General features: G+C 52.6%; 1 protein-coding gene and 1 non-coding gene across 8 annotated transcripts in view; both read right to left on the bottom strand.

The window, feature by feature from the left end:
- The window catches only part of LOC146863653 (putative E3 ubiquitin-protein ligase HERC1), a 1482062-nt gene that overhangs the window by 120573 nt on the left and 1347425 nt on the right, over window positions 1-14064 (bottom strand). The gene's annotated exons all lie outside the window — the stretch shown is intronic.
- LOC146863654 (small nucleolar RNA SNORA26) lies at window positions 12167-12298 on the bottom strand. Its single transcript, XR_014977660.1, has one exon. It is a non-coding gene; the product is annotated as a small nucleolar RNA SNORA26 (small nucleolar RNA).

The following is a 14064-nucleotide window of genomic DNA, read 5'->3' as shown; positions in this document are numbered from 1 at the left end:
GCAACTGTAGCAAAACACAGGACTTCGAACTACAAGCCAAGAACTTAGCAGAAAACCTTAAGCAAAGGCATTACCCTCAACAGGTGATCAAGCAGGCCAAAAGGCGGGCCAGAAATAATACCCGTGACGGCCTCCTGGAGACAAGGGAGCCAAAAACCAACAACCTGATCACATGCGTAACCACCTTTACCCCACTCTCCAATCAACTGATGAAGGTCATCAGTCGCAATTGGCACATCATTAACAGCGATAACCTGAACATTCCAGCGCCCCGCTTTGCTTTCAAAAGGACTGAGAACCTTAGGGATCAACTTGTTAACACCAGACCCCGGCCTGCACAGATGACGAGAGAAAATACCCTCTGGAACCTTCCAGCAGTCAGAGGTCACTATCCATGCGGCTCATGTGGCGCATGTGCTTCCACCCAGCACACCAAAGTACTACAACTAGGCAACATTAGATGGGAACAACGAAAACATACGAATTGCAATACCACGAATTGCGTATATCTAATCTCATGCCCCTGTACCCTCTACTATGTAGGGATGACGACTAGAGCTATCAAGAAAAGGATTAGTGAACACAAAAGTACGATCAGACGAGCACGCGCAGCCACAAAATTGACGAACCATTTCTTGGAGAAGGGCCACCCATGTGAAGCCATCCAATGGACTATTCTGGAAACAAACTCCAACTGGAGCTGTAAGTCCCTCCTCAGACAAGAACAACGCTGGGTCCATCGCCTACACACTGACACACTGGGCCTGAACGATGACATCCCGTGGTCAGAACTTTAAGACTGACCCCCAGGGCAACCACTGTGTCCAGTACCCGCCTTTCCCATTTTCCCATCTTCCTCTGGACTATACGTCTGTCTTTGCACGCATATACTATTGGAGACCCTCGTCTCGGATTACAACATCTGTAAGGCGGACGTGTGACCCCGGATCACTGTCTACCTATACCCTTATCTTCATCCTACTCCCTTAACCATTCTTGGCTTTAGACACACGTCTCTCAACCACCAATGCCGTGGGCTCCACGACGTGTTAAACGACACTCTCTCGATCACCACGTGAGTGCATGTACCTTTAATTGATGAGCACTTAATCCACGCTCTATTTTAACCACTATTCAACCTCCACTTGAATTGCGTCGTACGTCACAGCTCTTAACATACGCAGACACTGTTTTTTAATTTCCACGCATGCGCGAGACTGTCTGGGCAAGTGTCACACAACACGCATGAGCGTCGAGATCTCTGGAGACACTACTCCTCGCGCCAAACCGGAAACGGGCACCTCCCCACTCTCACTAGCCCACCGCATTTAAATACAGCGTATCTGCAACTCACAATCCACCTTCGAGCTGGCGTCTGGACTGGGCAGGTTTCCAGTGCCGTCACCTGAGTAACCCGTGAGTATTCTACAGAAGTTCCACCTACCTCCCCGCACAAAGTAAGTCTCGACATTACGAGTGTGACCTAGGCTATGTAATTTCTCATGCTATTTCCACTCCTTGTACTTCCTCCCTCCTCCCCTGTGGGTCCTGCTGAACTGGAATTCGTTCCCCTTGCCTACAGCCCTAGATGGTGTGGGCATCCTACGCCGCAGACTCATGGAGAAACACTTACTCCTCTTTTAGGTAAGCTCGCATTCCCGACGCTTCGGTTGGGGGCTCGGTAAACTTTGAACCGGGAATATATATTTTTAGCGGTACGCACTCACGAGCGTGATTTTTTACCCCGTGTTTGAGCCTGCGTTGGATGGTCTTGGAGTGTGCTGGCTTGGCCTCTGCCTCCGTGCCCATCCGGCTCATGTTGCAGGGGCCCGACTTCCCTCCGCACACCCAGTGACAGCTGACGCTGTGTAAAATGCACGCATACCTTGTACACCGTGTGTTTATCTACCTCCACCTCTGTCATGTCCGGAATGTCTGTTTCTTTGATACCTGGAGCGCTGTGCGGGGACAAGTATGCTCCGCCTTTGCCATGTTGTTCCGTAGTGTATGTTTCTGCGGTACCCGGTGCGCTGTGCGGGGACAAGTGTGCCCCGCCTTTGCCATGTCAGTGGCCTGCACCTTAAAAACATGCTTTTTTCCTTTGTCTTCTCTCTCTTCTCTTTTACAGGTCAGTTCCAAAGGGGGCATAACATACTGGTTTTTACACACACTACCTATGGAGGTAATCTAAACCGTCTTCCCCCCCTTCCCTTTAATAGCGAGAGGGCTAATATCACCCTACCCGCATTTTTTAGTCTGTGCACTATTCACATCTCACCACCACCACTGGTCCTGATGAAACGCCAAGGATCACTGTGACCACCCAAGGCGTGAAACATGTCGACCATCCTCTAAGTTATCCAGACACATAACGTCTCGACAGATAACTATTAACCTACGGGTTTTTTACTATACCAAGGATATCTCTTTATTAAATGATAACTTGTTTGGTATCCTTAGGCATTTTTAAATTCACATAGCACACACTCTTTGCACTGCTCACTTTGGTACTTCCCTTCCACACACCCGCATGCATCCATCGGCAGTTCTCTAAAAGATCTCCGCCAAAGAGACCCTTCGGGGGACCCGTAGGGCATTGCACCGCCGGCCCGACGAGGAGCAAACGCCCGATGATGAAGCATGACATCCTTCGGGGTGTGTGAGGGCAACAAGAGACAATAACGTGTCTCCCCTGTCACCCATAGTACCTAAACCCTGACCCAATCCTCTTCTTCTTCTGTCTCACCTCTATTTGCGGATGACGGTCGCTTCTTGACCTGACTCCCCTTGGAACAGTGCCTCTTTTGTGATTACAAGATTTAAATTTTTGGAGCATAGGCACTGGACCATCATTTAGCTCCTGGTCCCCCCCTCTTTTTTTGATATAGACCTAATATAGTCATTCACTCCACATCACTTAGTCTGTCCTGCGAAGCCGGACCCTCTGCAAGTGTTTGGTTTTTTTGGTCCCTGGCCAGTTGTTTCGCATACTGCAGGGCCGCTCTCGCATCCACGAAAAAAGATGGTTTCCCCGGGCCCTGTACCCTGAGCTTCGCAGGGTAAATTAGTGAATATTTCGTGCCCGTTTGCTGGAAGATTTTTTTTGCCGGCATGAATTCCCTGCGAGCGGCCTGTACTTGCATAGAATAATCCGGGTAAATTGCGATGATGTTGCCTTTATATTGCACGTCCTTCATGTCTCTTGCCATACGCAATATCGTGTCCCGGTCCCTGTAGTTCATGACGCGTGCAATAATGGGCCTAGATGGTGCTCCCGGCTTAGGCTTGGGTCCCAGTGTCCTATGTGCCCGTTCAACAAGGAACATCGACGAGAGGCCCGATCCAAACAAGTCTTTCAGCATCTGCTCGACATATTGTAGCATGTTGGTAATGTCCGTTGTTTCCGCCACCCCCGTGATGCGGACGTTGTTGCGCCTCGAGCGCGCCTCCAAATCCTCGTTCTTTTGCTGTATGAGCGCCAATATTTTATCCATGCCCCGCAGTTTGTTGACGAGATCAGTCTGACTCTCTTCCGTTTCGGCCACGCGTGTTTCTAACGCTTCCACCCTGCCTTCTTGTTTGTCCATTCTCGTTGTGATGCCATCCATTCGTTCCGCCAGCGCGTCCATTTTATTGTCAATGCCCTGCAGACTCGCTTTTAATTCCTGGAACATTGATTTAATGTCCGCATCCTGAAAACCACTGCGGTCGTCCTTTGCAGCTTCAGCGTCTCGAGGTTCGGGGTCCGGCTCTTTCTGTTTGGATTTGTCGAACGTGATCTTCGGCTGTCGGGTGTCCGGCTTACCCATGTCTGCCAACCAGCGCAATCGGTCGACCGGAGCAGCCGTGTCACAGACACCTCTCTCATCCCCAGCCACTCTGTACCAGGCTCGCGCAGCAGTCAACAAGGCGGGCAGCCACCGCCCGCAGTCCGGAGGGACACCTTCTCCTGCGCAGGGGTGTGACCGCCGCGCAGCAGTCTGCCCTCACGGGACAGCAGCAGCGCAAGACCCCAATCTCCAGCCACCGCCTGCGCACCAGCTCCGCTTGTGTCTCACAATTCGGGGCTACGTATTATCTCAGCTCGGGCTCAGCAATGCTCCAGGCCCCAATCCGGTCCTCCGTCAGGTATGGCGGCGCGCGCTGCACTCCCCAAGCGCCAGCACCGAGTGCCCCCTGCCTCCCCGGGCGGTCCCACTGTTCCTCAAGGGGCCGGATTTCTGCAGCCCAGCGTCTCCGGCACAAGGCAGTGGTCAGCCGCCCCAGCCGACCCCGACACACCGCCCGCCTAAGTTGGGCTCTTTCACGCAGTCAGCCGCAGCGCCTCTGCGCCAACTATAATGGCCGCCCTCCTCTCCGTGCCACAAGACCTGATTTGGGGCCCAATGCTCCAAGGGGACCTCGGGCGCCCCCTCCTACCTCGATGTCTGGCACAGCAGACGCAGCCCATGCGGCCCTGCAACGTCCTCCGATCGCCGGCGCAGGCACCCTCTCCGCGATTCCCGAATGTCCTCCAGGCCCTCGGATCGCGGGGGCGCCGAGAGGTCTCCCTCCACTCCGCAGCACCTCAGACCAGCAACGATCCGCGGCGCAGGGCACGCCGCCTCCGGACCACGGCTCCGCCCGCGGGGGTAGTGTCTAGGGTAGGTCGAGATCCCAGGTCCGGGCCGACCAGCCGCCCGCCACCGCGCAGCACAGGATACCCTCGGGCTCAGCCTCACGCCAGTCCCCGGCGTCCGTGATCGCACCAGGCCGTCCGGCCGCTCGCCTCTCGCCACGCCGTTCTCAGCCACCACACCATCCACCGGAGCGGGAATTCCTCCAGGCAGAGCCCCTACACAGTGCGTCTCAGAGGGGTCAAGAGGTCCGAGTCCAGGCACCAGTTTTAGCGGATAAGCGTCGGATTAATTCGCTCGATCGGCGGAGCTGCGGTTTCAGGCAGCCATTCCGCTTCGCAGCCAAGCCACGCCCCCGTTTAACTGACCTTTGGATTTACATGCAGACCCACTGCCGGAAACCAGAGCATAGAGTTCAGCAATAAGGCGCTTATCGCCCTCCTTACAGACCAGCCATTTCTCACACGGTAAGTGTGTGGGAGGCTGCCATGTTATAACCCAGACAGGTCACCCAGTGCCACAGCTGCAGGTAATGGAACACATCTAAAATGGGGAGAGAGCAGTCCTGTTGAAGTTGATCGAAGGAGATAATCCCTGAAGGGTCGAAAAGGGAGCCCACCCATTTGCACCATTGCTTGTGCCATCGGCCGAACACTTCTGAGCCGCATCCAGACGGAAATCAGGATTATTGACAATCGGCGAGAGGAACATCGTCAAGCTCTGCCTGAGGGCAACGACGTTCCATAATTTCATAGTCGTCGCTGTCATAGGTGAGGAGGACGACCCTCAGGCATTGTATTTGCGAGGCAGCCATGCTTCCCTCCAAATGCTCACACCTGCAACTGTCTGGTCCATGAAGGACCTGTGCTTTTAGGATAGAGGCCTATTCCACTCTATGAGATAACAACGTTACTTGGCTTGGAAATACCTAGTGATCAGTGGGAGCCCTAAGCCTCCCTCTCCCATGGACCATGAGAGTTGTTTATAATGGAGTCACAGTCTTTTCCCGCACCAGACAAATTTGATGATAGCAAGTTGCGGAGAGTGCAGCACCGAGGGTGAAGGAGTCAACAGTAAGGTCTGAAAAAAATGTAGAGAATAAGCAGGAGTTCAGTAATTTTGACTGCAGCTATGCAGCCCGACCAGACCAACCGTAGACGACTCAATGAGGACAGCGACTTACTCGTATGGTCAAGGAGAGACCCAAAGTTTGCGGCCAATGTATGTGAGGTAGTGGAAGCGAGCTGGATGCCCAGATATGGTATAGCCTCTGTCGTCCAAGCCAATGGAAACCGGGTGCGGAGTGCCGCCTAATTTGTAGGAGTGACCGACCGGTTCAAGATCTGAGACTTTTATGGTTAAACCCGAGACCTCTCCAAATAGCTGCACCTCATCAAGTAGGCACGGCAAGGACGTCATAGGGTCCACCATTGAGGGGGTGACATCATCAGCATACAGGCTGATGGGGTGACATCATCAGCATACAGGCTGATGGTGTGGGTGTCAGCGCCAAATTGAATGTTGGATATCTGCGAGTTGTCTCTAATTAGCTGCACCATCGGCTCCATGTAGAGCGCAAAGAGGAGTGGTAAGAGAGGGTATCCCTGTGTCACTATCCGTAACTCCCAGCTCCTCAAGACTGAAATGATGCTCAAAGATTCCACCTCCTGACCTCCCCAACTCCATTGTTAGTGTACACGGAATAGTGAAGGGATCAGGTGAGGGATAAGCAATGTTAGGGTAAGAGACGGGATGCAGCCTTGTGTAACCCCCGCTCCAACTATTCGTCCGAGAAAGACCTGTGGCTTTCTTTCTGAAGACTGAGATCAGAAAAAACGTCTTTACTCCACAAAGCCAGCGTGCACGCAGGGCCCTGTCATGCACCTCAAATGATCCTGAAAACGGTACGTTCGCACTCCTCCGGGAGTGCTCAACAGCTAAAACGCCACAAACACGAGAAAGCAGGATAATAGAATTACGCACGCCGGCCGATGTGCGTAGCGTGTTAAAATACCCATGAGCCTCGACCTAAGGCCTCATGGGAACTGTAGTCATTGGACGCCGTACGTAATAGGCGATGTGGCCGTCCGAGCCTCAACCTAAGGCCTCATGGGAAACGTAGTGCTGTTACGTGGGATGTGGTAGATGCTGCGGCCGTTCGTGCCTGACACCCTGACGGGTGTAGCGGATGACGTCCCATTGACCCGGACAGAGGTTCTGGGGCACTGTAAATAGAGCAGATCTATTTGATGAATGTGTCCCCAAAGTGGCTAGCTTGTATGGGCAATGGATGCCTTCAAATGCTTTCTCTGTGTCAATGGAGAGGAAAAGCGCCTCTTTTCGTAGCCTTCGAATGATGTCCAGTAGGTGCAAAAGCCTTTTAGTATTGTCCTTGCTTTGTCTCGTGGGGATGAAGCCAGCTTGGTCGGCATCGACCAGCCCCGGCATGACTGGGTTCAGATGGGAGGCTAGGATCCCGGCGAACAGTTAGGCATTTAAGTTGAGAACGGAGATGGGTCTATCTGACCCACAGTATATAGGATCCTTCGATGGCTTAAGTATCACAGATATGGACACCTCCATCATGGAGTCAGTCAATTCACTTAAGTCGAGGAAACAGTTAAAGAGTCGCCTAAGAAGGGGAGCTATCTCCTGACAGAAGGTTTTATAAAATTGGGGCGCCTTGGTGGGCTTCAGCTGCGGGAGTGCTGGGAGCACCTCCTCAACTAGTATCGGCTGATCCAGTTGGGATGCGTGCGCCGTCCGTAATCGAGTCAGGGGAATCCCCCGCAGATAGAGTATCTGGTCACCCCGAGGGCCATCCAAGTCGGAGTACAGGACGCTGTAGAAATCTTTGAAGGTTGCAGAGATTTCCTCATCCATGTGTACCTCCTTCCCACGCCATCTGAATTGAGCACACTGAACCAAACAAGGTCTTGTTGCAGAGCCTATGAGCCAGCATGCATCTGCAGCGGTCGCTGCTCGGGTAGAATATGTCTGACCCATAGGAGGGCATACTCAGCCCTATCTAGGTCCAGACACTTTAAAAGAAGCCTCTTTTGCTCCAGGTCTCGCCAGAGCCTAAGGGGCCCCGTCCGCTTATGCTTCTAAATCGGAGACCGGTTGCTCCAAGTGATGGCTCTTCTACCCAATTTTCCGCCGCCGAGATAGCGAAGAATTCGCCCCGTACAAGCCAGCTTCAGCGCTTACCACCGATTAGGGAGTGCCATCTACTTCACTGGTGTGCAGGTGACCCGCAATCACTTTGTGCACTGTGGCAGTCGTGGAAGGGGATTTCAGCAACGCGTCGCGTAGTCGCCACTGGGAAGCGCGGGGTGCGAGTCTCTAGACCTTAGTCAAAGAGATTACGGCATGGACCAAAAGAGATCGAGGCTCTATGCTCATACCTCCTACCATACTGTGAGTGTGGGGGACGTAAGAAAGTGGTCAATGTGCTTATATGATTTATGCGCTGCCGAGTAGAAAGCGTAGTCCCTCAAAGAGGGGTGCAGGTGGCGATGCGCACTGGCTGGAGTGGTCCAGAGTGGGGTCCATGACCAAATTAAAGTCCACCCTATCAAAGCTGCTACAACCAGAGTCGAGAGGGCCACTGCAAGCGCCTTAAAAATAAAGGCTTCCTGTCGCTCATTTGGGGCATAGATGTTTGCCAAGGTGAAGTGAAATGAGCCCCACTGTATGTGCACTAATAGGAGGTGCCCCTTTGTTTCAGCTATCGTGGATATTAGCTTGCCGTAAAATTTCTGGGAAAAGAGGATAGCTATCCCTTTCTTCTTAGTGGGGCCAAAGGACCAGATCTGGTGGGGAAACCAGTGGGAGCACATGCAGGCGGTGTCCTTGGGGACCAGGTGAGTCTCTTGCAGTAAACATATGTCCCCCAGATTGCTCCACGAGACACAGTACTGCTGCACGCTTCACAGGATTATACTAACCCCCGAACATTAAGTAACTTTATTTACCTAGGCATGGGTCATGGGGAAAGCGAGTGGCGCTGCACGTCTCAGGTTTAGGTGTAACCGAAAATGCAAGCTGCCTCTGCAGCTAGGGATTACGGGAGTGCTTCTATAGGAACACAGAGGGCAACTGGTGCGGAGGAGTGAAAAGAAACAAAAAAATACATAACAAACACTAATCAACAACAATTTTGAAAATGCGTGGTGACATCAGTCCATCACGGTGAGAAAACTTGTACAGGATGATGGCCAGTCGAGGCTTAGGCAGCCAGTCCAGACTCCCCTACCGGGGCTCACAACTCCCACAGGAGAAGGTAGAATGGGAAATGTCTGCATGGCTGGCACACCACTCCATCAGCCCTGAGCTCTTCTGCCTGGCATTCCTCTACTATTTCAGGGAGTCTCCTGCAACACTGGTGAGCTGGTGAGCACTGCCTGTCTTTTTTGGGCCATGGTGGCTGTGTCTGGTTTGTGTCTCCCCGGTGTTCCTTTTGAATTGTGTCACTGAGGCTCACTGCGTCCTTTGTCGTCCGGAGAGTCGGACCTCCCCTCCGCAGCCATCACTTCTTTAAGGCCCCCAACCTCGAGAGCCTCCCGAAGGGATTGCAGTTGCCACAACGTGTTGATGTATTATGTGTGTTATGTGACTACAGTTGCCGATATTGGCACTCTGGCCCTTGAACTGGACCGGATGTGTGTCTCTGACCCTGTCTCCCACCTCCTCTAAGTCCCGACACACCTCTTTCAAGTCCACAGAGAGCTGAGTCTTCATAGCTTGTAAGTCCTCTCGAAGGCATGAGAAGATCAATGCGATGGAAGCTTTCGTGGCTGGCCTGTCCGTATCCTCAGCCCATAGTTTGGGGGGGTCAGCTTCAGACGAGGGGGACATAGATGGAGCCTGGCATCCGTAGGTTTGGTAAGAATGTCTCTCAAAGACCGGTCTTTCTTGGATCGCATGACAGACATGATGAGGGTCACCAATCAGCCCGTCCGATTCAGGAGCACTGGGGCCCGCGGACCCCTGGCAACAGCGCCTCCACCCAGTGCAGGAGTGATCAGGCTTGTCAAGCACCCTGCCTGGGTACTATGTGTGGAACATCTCTAGGCAATCGCGTGGCCCTGCCTAGAGAGTCCTGACGACCCCCGGGGCAGTGCACCATCCAGGTCAGAAGTGTTCAGGGTGCCACCCCGCAGTGTGGCAACCAGCCTGCCCACCAGTACCCCCCAGCAGGCTGGTGTCTCCAGTGGACGTTCAGAGGGCAGGCTCCCCTTTCAGGCAGGGGTTTCAGTGGTAGCCCCGCTGCAGGGAGTCCAAGGAGCATCCCCACACTTCAGGACCCCTGACACCACTGCGCCCGCCCCCACCTGTATCCAGTCATGGGGCCAGCTCCTTGTACACACCTCTCAGGGACCGGGAGCAGGCGAAGTCTTTCCCCAGCAGAGGCTGCCCCAGGACAAAGCAGCAACAATTCAAGCATTAGGCTCTCTGCACAGAAGGGCCTCACAGGATCGCCCCCGCCTGCAGCCGGGCCAGCAAGAAAGAGGGGGAGCAGTGGCATCCCAGAAGCCCAGGTCTTCTCCGCTCCCCTATGGAGGATGGCTTTAATCTACGCTCCGGCACGTTCTCCAGGTCAATTGCCCCCTCAATGGGTCGTTCAGGCGGTTTCAGTGGCCCTGGGGGATCAGCCCCGTCACCAAATCGTCTCATGGGCCCCACCTGCGATAGGCCACATGCTGGAGCCTCTCACAGCAGTCTCCTTCTGCGGTGAAACAGCCAGGGCCTAGTCCAGCTCTAGGCTGCACCAGGGCCGCCTCGCCTCTGCTGCCTCTCACTAAGCCAGAGCCCCCCCCCGGCTCGGAGGCCCCACCAGCTCCGCTCGAGAAATTCAGTGGGGGGGGGGTCACACCAGCTCTATTTCATCACCCTATGATGAACTGGCTCGGTAGTGCTGCAGCCTTCCTCCTTCTCCCGCTCCATTAGCCTCCAGAGCCGCCTGCCGTTCCACAGCCGCGGCTGCTCTTGGAGCCTGCCCAGGCTCCTGGCGCCGCCCCCACAGCCGCCTCAGGGTGCGGTCTCCTCACCAAGCGCTGGCATCGCTCTGGGCAGCAGCTGCCTCACTGTTTCACTTCAGGCGGCCGCCGGGCCTCTGCGACAGGGCCAGCAGGCCCCAGACCCTGGACCCACCACAGGGTGTCCACGCCCGTAGACTGGCCCTCGCTGCAGGGGAGGGAACTCTTCCCACCCTCTGGCGCTGCTCCCTTGTGCTGGGGAGATGGCAGGATGGCGCTGTCTGCTGCTGGTTCTTCATGGTGTCAGAGAGACAGGAAGGAACATCTCACCCAACCTCCATCTTGGCCATGCTCCCAGAGATTTTCTTTTGAAGTGCTTGAAATCCACCCCTCTTGCCCAGGCACCAACCTGACTACAGAAACAATGAGGTAGTGTGAATTCCTTTGTGTGAAAGTAGGGTTGAGCCTATTGATTTGGGAGCGGGCTATGCCCAGCTTCATGTACCCACCGTCGTGTCAGTGGGGCCCATCCAGGCACACCTAATCTCTCTTGCGCCACTGTCTCAGAGAAATATACAAAGTCCATCTGCCAACTACTCCCAGTAATGTGACCCAGGAAGACTCTGCAGTCACAAACTAGCTAGGGCAGGAAAATGCCCACTTTTTAATACTGCAGATTCAATCACGCTGTCTCCATTGTGATGAAAAAAAAGCAGTAAATTGATGAAGTAACGATCTATGAAATGTCTATGATTACATGAGTTAATATTGGAGGACTTGGATTACTAGAACGCATCAGTGGGATAAAATCCAATTTTATTTGCTGTGCGACAGTGTAGAGCTCGAGAGGAGAGTTCTTATCAAATACACTTTTTAATAGTGCCATTTCCAAATTGTGATTTGAAATCCGACTTTACCAGCTGGGTTTTATATTTCAATATCTTAAACACGAAGCATGAATTTCCTCCCCCTAATCAAAAGTAAGCACTTATTAAATGTTATAAGGCAACCAATGTTATTCTCTTGGAGAGGTAGGCATCACGGTAGTGAAAAACGAATGTAGGAGTTCTTCACTACCAGGACATGTAAAACTTTAACGTACATATACCAGCCTTTTAATTACAATGCACCCTGTACTATGGACTGTCCAGAGCCTATCTCAAGGGTGACTATATGTCAACTAGCATTTGCAATGCATCCCCTTTGGGACCTTATATGTATTTAGCAATGCAGCATATTAGCCAGGGTGCTGAAACATCTACTGTTCTTTAATATGGAGGGAAAGTGAGCACCAAACTGCCGAACACTCCAGCTATAGGAACACATTGAGAGAAATATTGCCTTTCGGCAGGAAATGGTACAGTCCAAAGCTCTGTTAGGGCCTCGTGGTTATATAAGTTAAAATACAAGATTTAAAAAAAAAATATTATCTATGGGTGCTCGTGGAAGACAATTTCTATGGACCAATCTCTGTGTGGGCAGAAGTACATGGAGGAGGTAGGTAGTATGGGTGGCAGGCAGTGTGTGAAAAGCTGGACACGGGAGACATTAATAGCACTTAGCATCAATTAATGTACCTCATGACAGGATCCAGAGAGGCATGCAAATCACCATCTCCAGGTGTTAGTGAGAAATGCTCTTTCTCCTTGTTTTCGCCATTACAAAGCACAATACGCTCTGAATGCGTTCTTAAAGAGAGACGCAAGATTGGTTCCAGAATGTCGGGGAAATACAGGGTTTTAGGTGGAAGTAAAAAACTGGGGGTATGTCAAAGGTGCTTGGCTGATGTAATTAAGGGCGTGGCTTAAAAGCACTGAACCTAAAAATCTGTGTTAGCATAGTGTGCCGCCCGCTGGGTATTTTGCTGTTTTTGTGATTGCATCCAGGTATATGATACTACAAGTAACATCATACCTACAGCAAGCCAGGACTATTGGCTTTGGTAATGGTTGTTGGTTGCATACAATAAACAAGCAACAACTATGGCTTTGTTGTATATAATATTGAAAATGCTTCAGTTCTGAAATGATGAGACTGTGAAAGAACTCAAACGAGTCTCTGAAGTTACATCAAAGGCAGTGAAGATGCGACTGCTGCAGAGTTCAGAATTTTTCACCCTGAGGGTGGGGGCAAAAATGGAGAGCCCGATAGGGACCCGTCTCAATACCTGCTAGTTAGAGCTGCCGGTGCTGAGCACCGGCAGGACGCGGCCCACTTAAATTACTGATGCTTTCTCCTATAAAGATGAATAACCAGTGCATTGTACCTCCGCATCAACATCTTCTGTCCATGATTCTGCTGTTTTCATTTTTTTTTTTTTAAATAGATTTTATTGAGTCATCCAAAGACAGAAGCACATACACGTACTCAAAAAAAAAATCAGGCTGCAAGTGGACAGACTGAATACAACCTTAGGATTGATCAGGCTATTACAGTTCCACGGTGCATCAATAACCGACTGCAAACAAAGAAGAAGGGACCCCCGCCCCACATTGGGAAATGTAATCCAGCTGGGGGATAATCCCGGCCTCTTCCTCCAGCGTCCTGCAGTAGAAACCGGCGAATCCTACCTGTAGGTATCTCTCCAATCATCTGCTGTATCTTGGAACTCACCCAACTCCCCCATCCACCCCAGCCCAACTAATCTCTCCTCCCCCTCCCCCCTCGGCATGCTGCTGAGTTAAGAATAGGGTCAGAGCTGAAACCGCGGACAGGACAGTGATCGACCACAGTTCATGTGTTCCGAACCTCAGCTGTCAGTGTGAGGGACAAATATTCACCCAAGAGCATCTCCTCATGCCACCCCGCTTTAACTATCCGCTGCTGACTCCCCCCGGCCAGGAGAGCCCTCGGTATCTCCAGGCGGATGTTTTACCAGCTCCACCAATGCAACCCACGCTCTCGCCATCTCCAATGATTTGTCACTCCCATTGAGGGCGGCCATACGTAACCTGCAGCTCCCCTCTGCCTCCGCCCATTTCACTAATTCCCTAGTCCAGCGCGCTAAATTGGGACCCGTCCTTGACTTCCAGTGGCTGGTAATCTCCCTCTGGGCCAAGACCAGCCCCAGGTCAATAAACTTGCTTGTGATTTTGGTCTTGGCAGTGTGTGGAAACCAATGCAACAAGCAACAGCTCGGTGTGAGCGCTACATCTCTTTCAGTTGCGGCCTCTAACCCAGATGTCACTCCCCGCCAGAACTCTCCCAGGAGCGGGCAATCCCAGAGCATGTGGAGGAACCCCGCCCCCTCCAGGCCGCACCGTGGGCACTCCGCCGACACCCCGAAGTAGTCACTCACCTTACCCGGGGTGAGGTAAGCCCTATGTAGCACGTAAAAGTGAATTAACTGGAAACGGGCGTTCCCTGAACACTTCCAGGGCCGCTCTACCAAGTCCCCCCATGGCTTTTCCCCGATGGGCTCCCCCAAGTCCTCCTCCCACTTGAGACGTAGAGCCACAGTGGCTTTC

The sequence above is a fragment of the Triturus cristatus genome, chromosome 2_1 (genome assembly GCF_964204655.1).
Source record: "Triturus cristatus chromosome 2_1, aTriCri1.1, whole genome shotgun sequence".
Classification (NCBI taxonomy): Eukaryota; Metazoa; Chordata; class Amphibia; order Caudata; family Salamandridae; genus Triturus; species Triturus cristatus.
The sequence above is the reverse complement of the archived record's forward strand: the minus strand, read 5'-3'. Positions and strand labels throughout refer to the sequence as shown.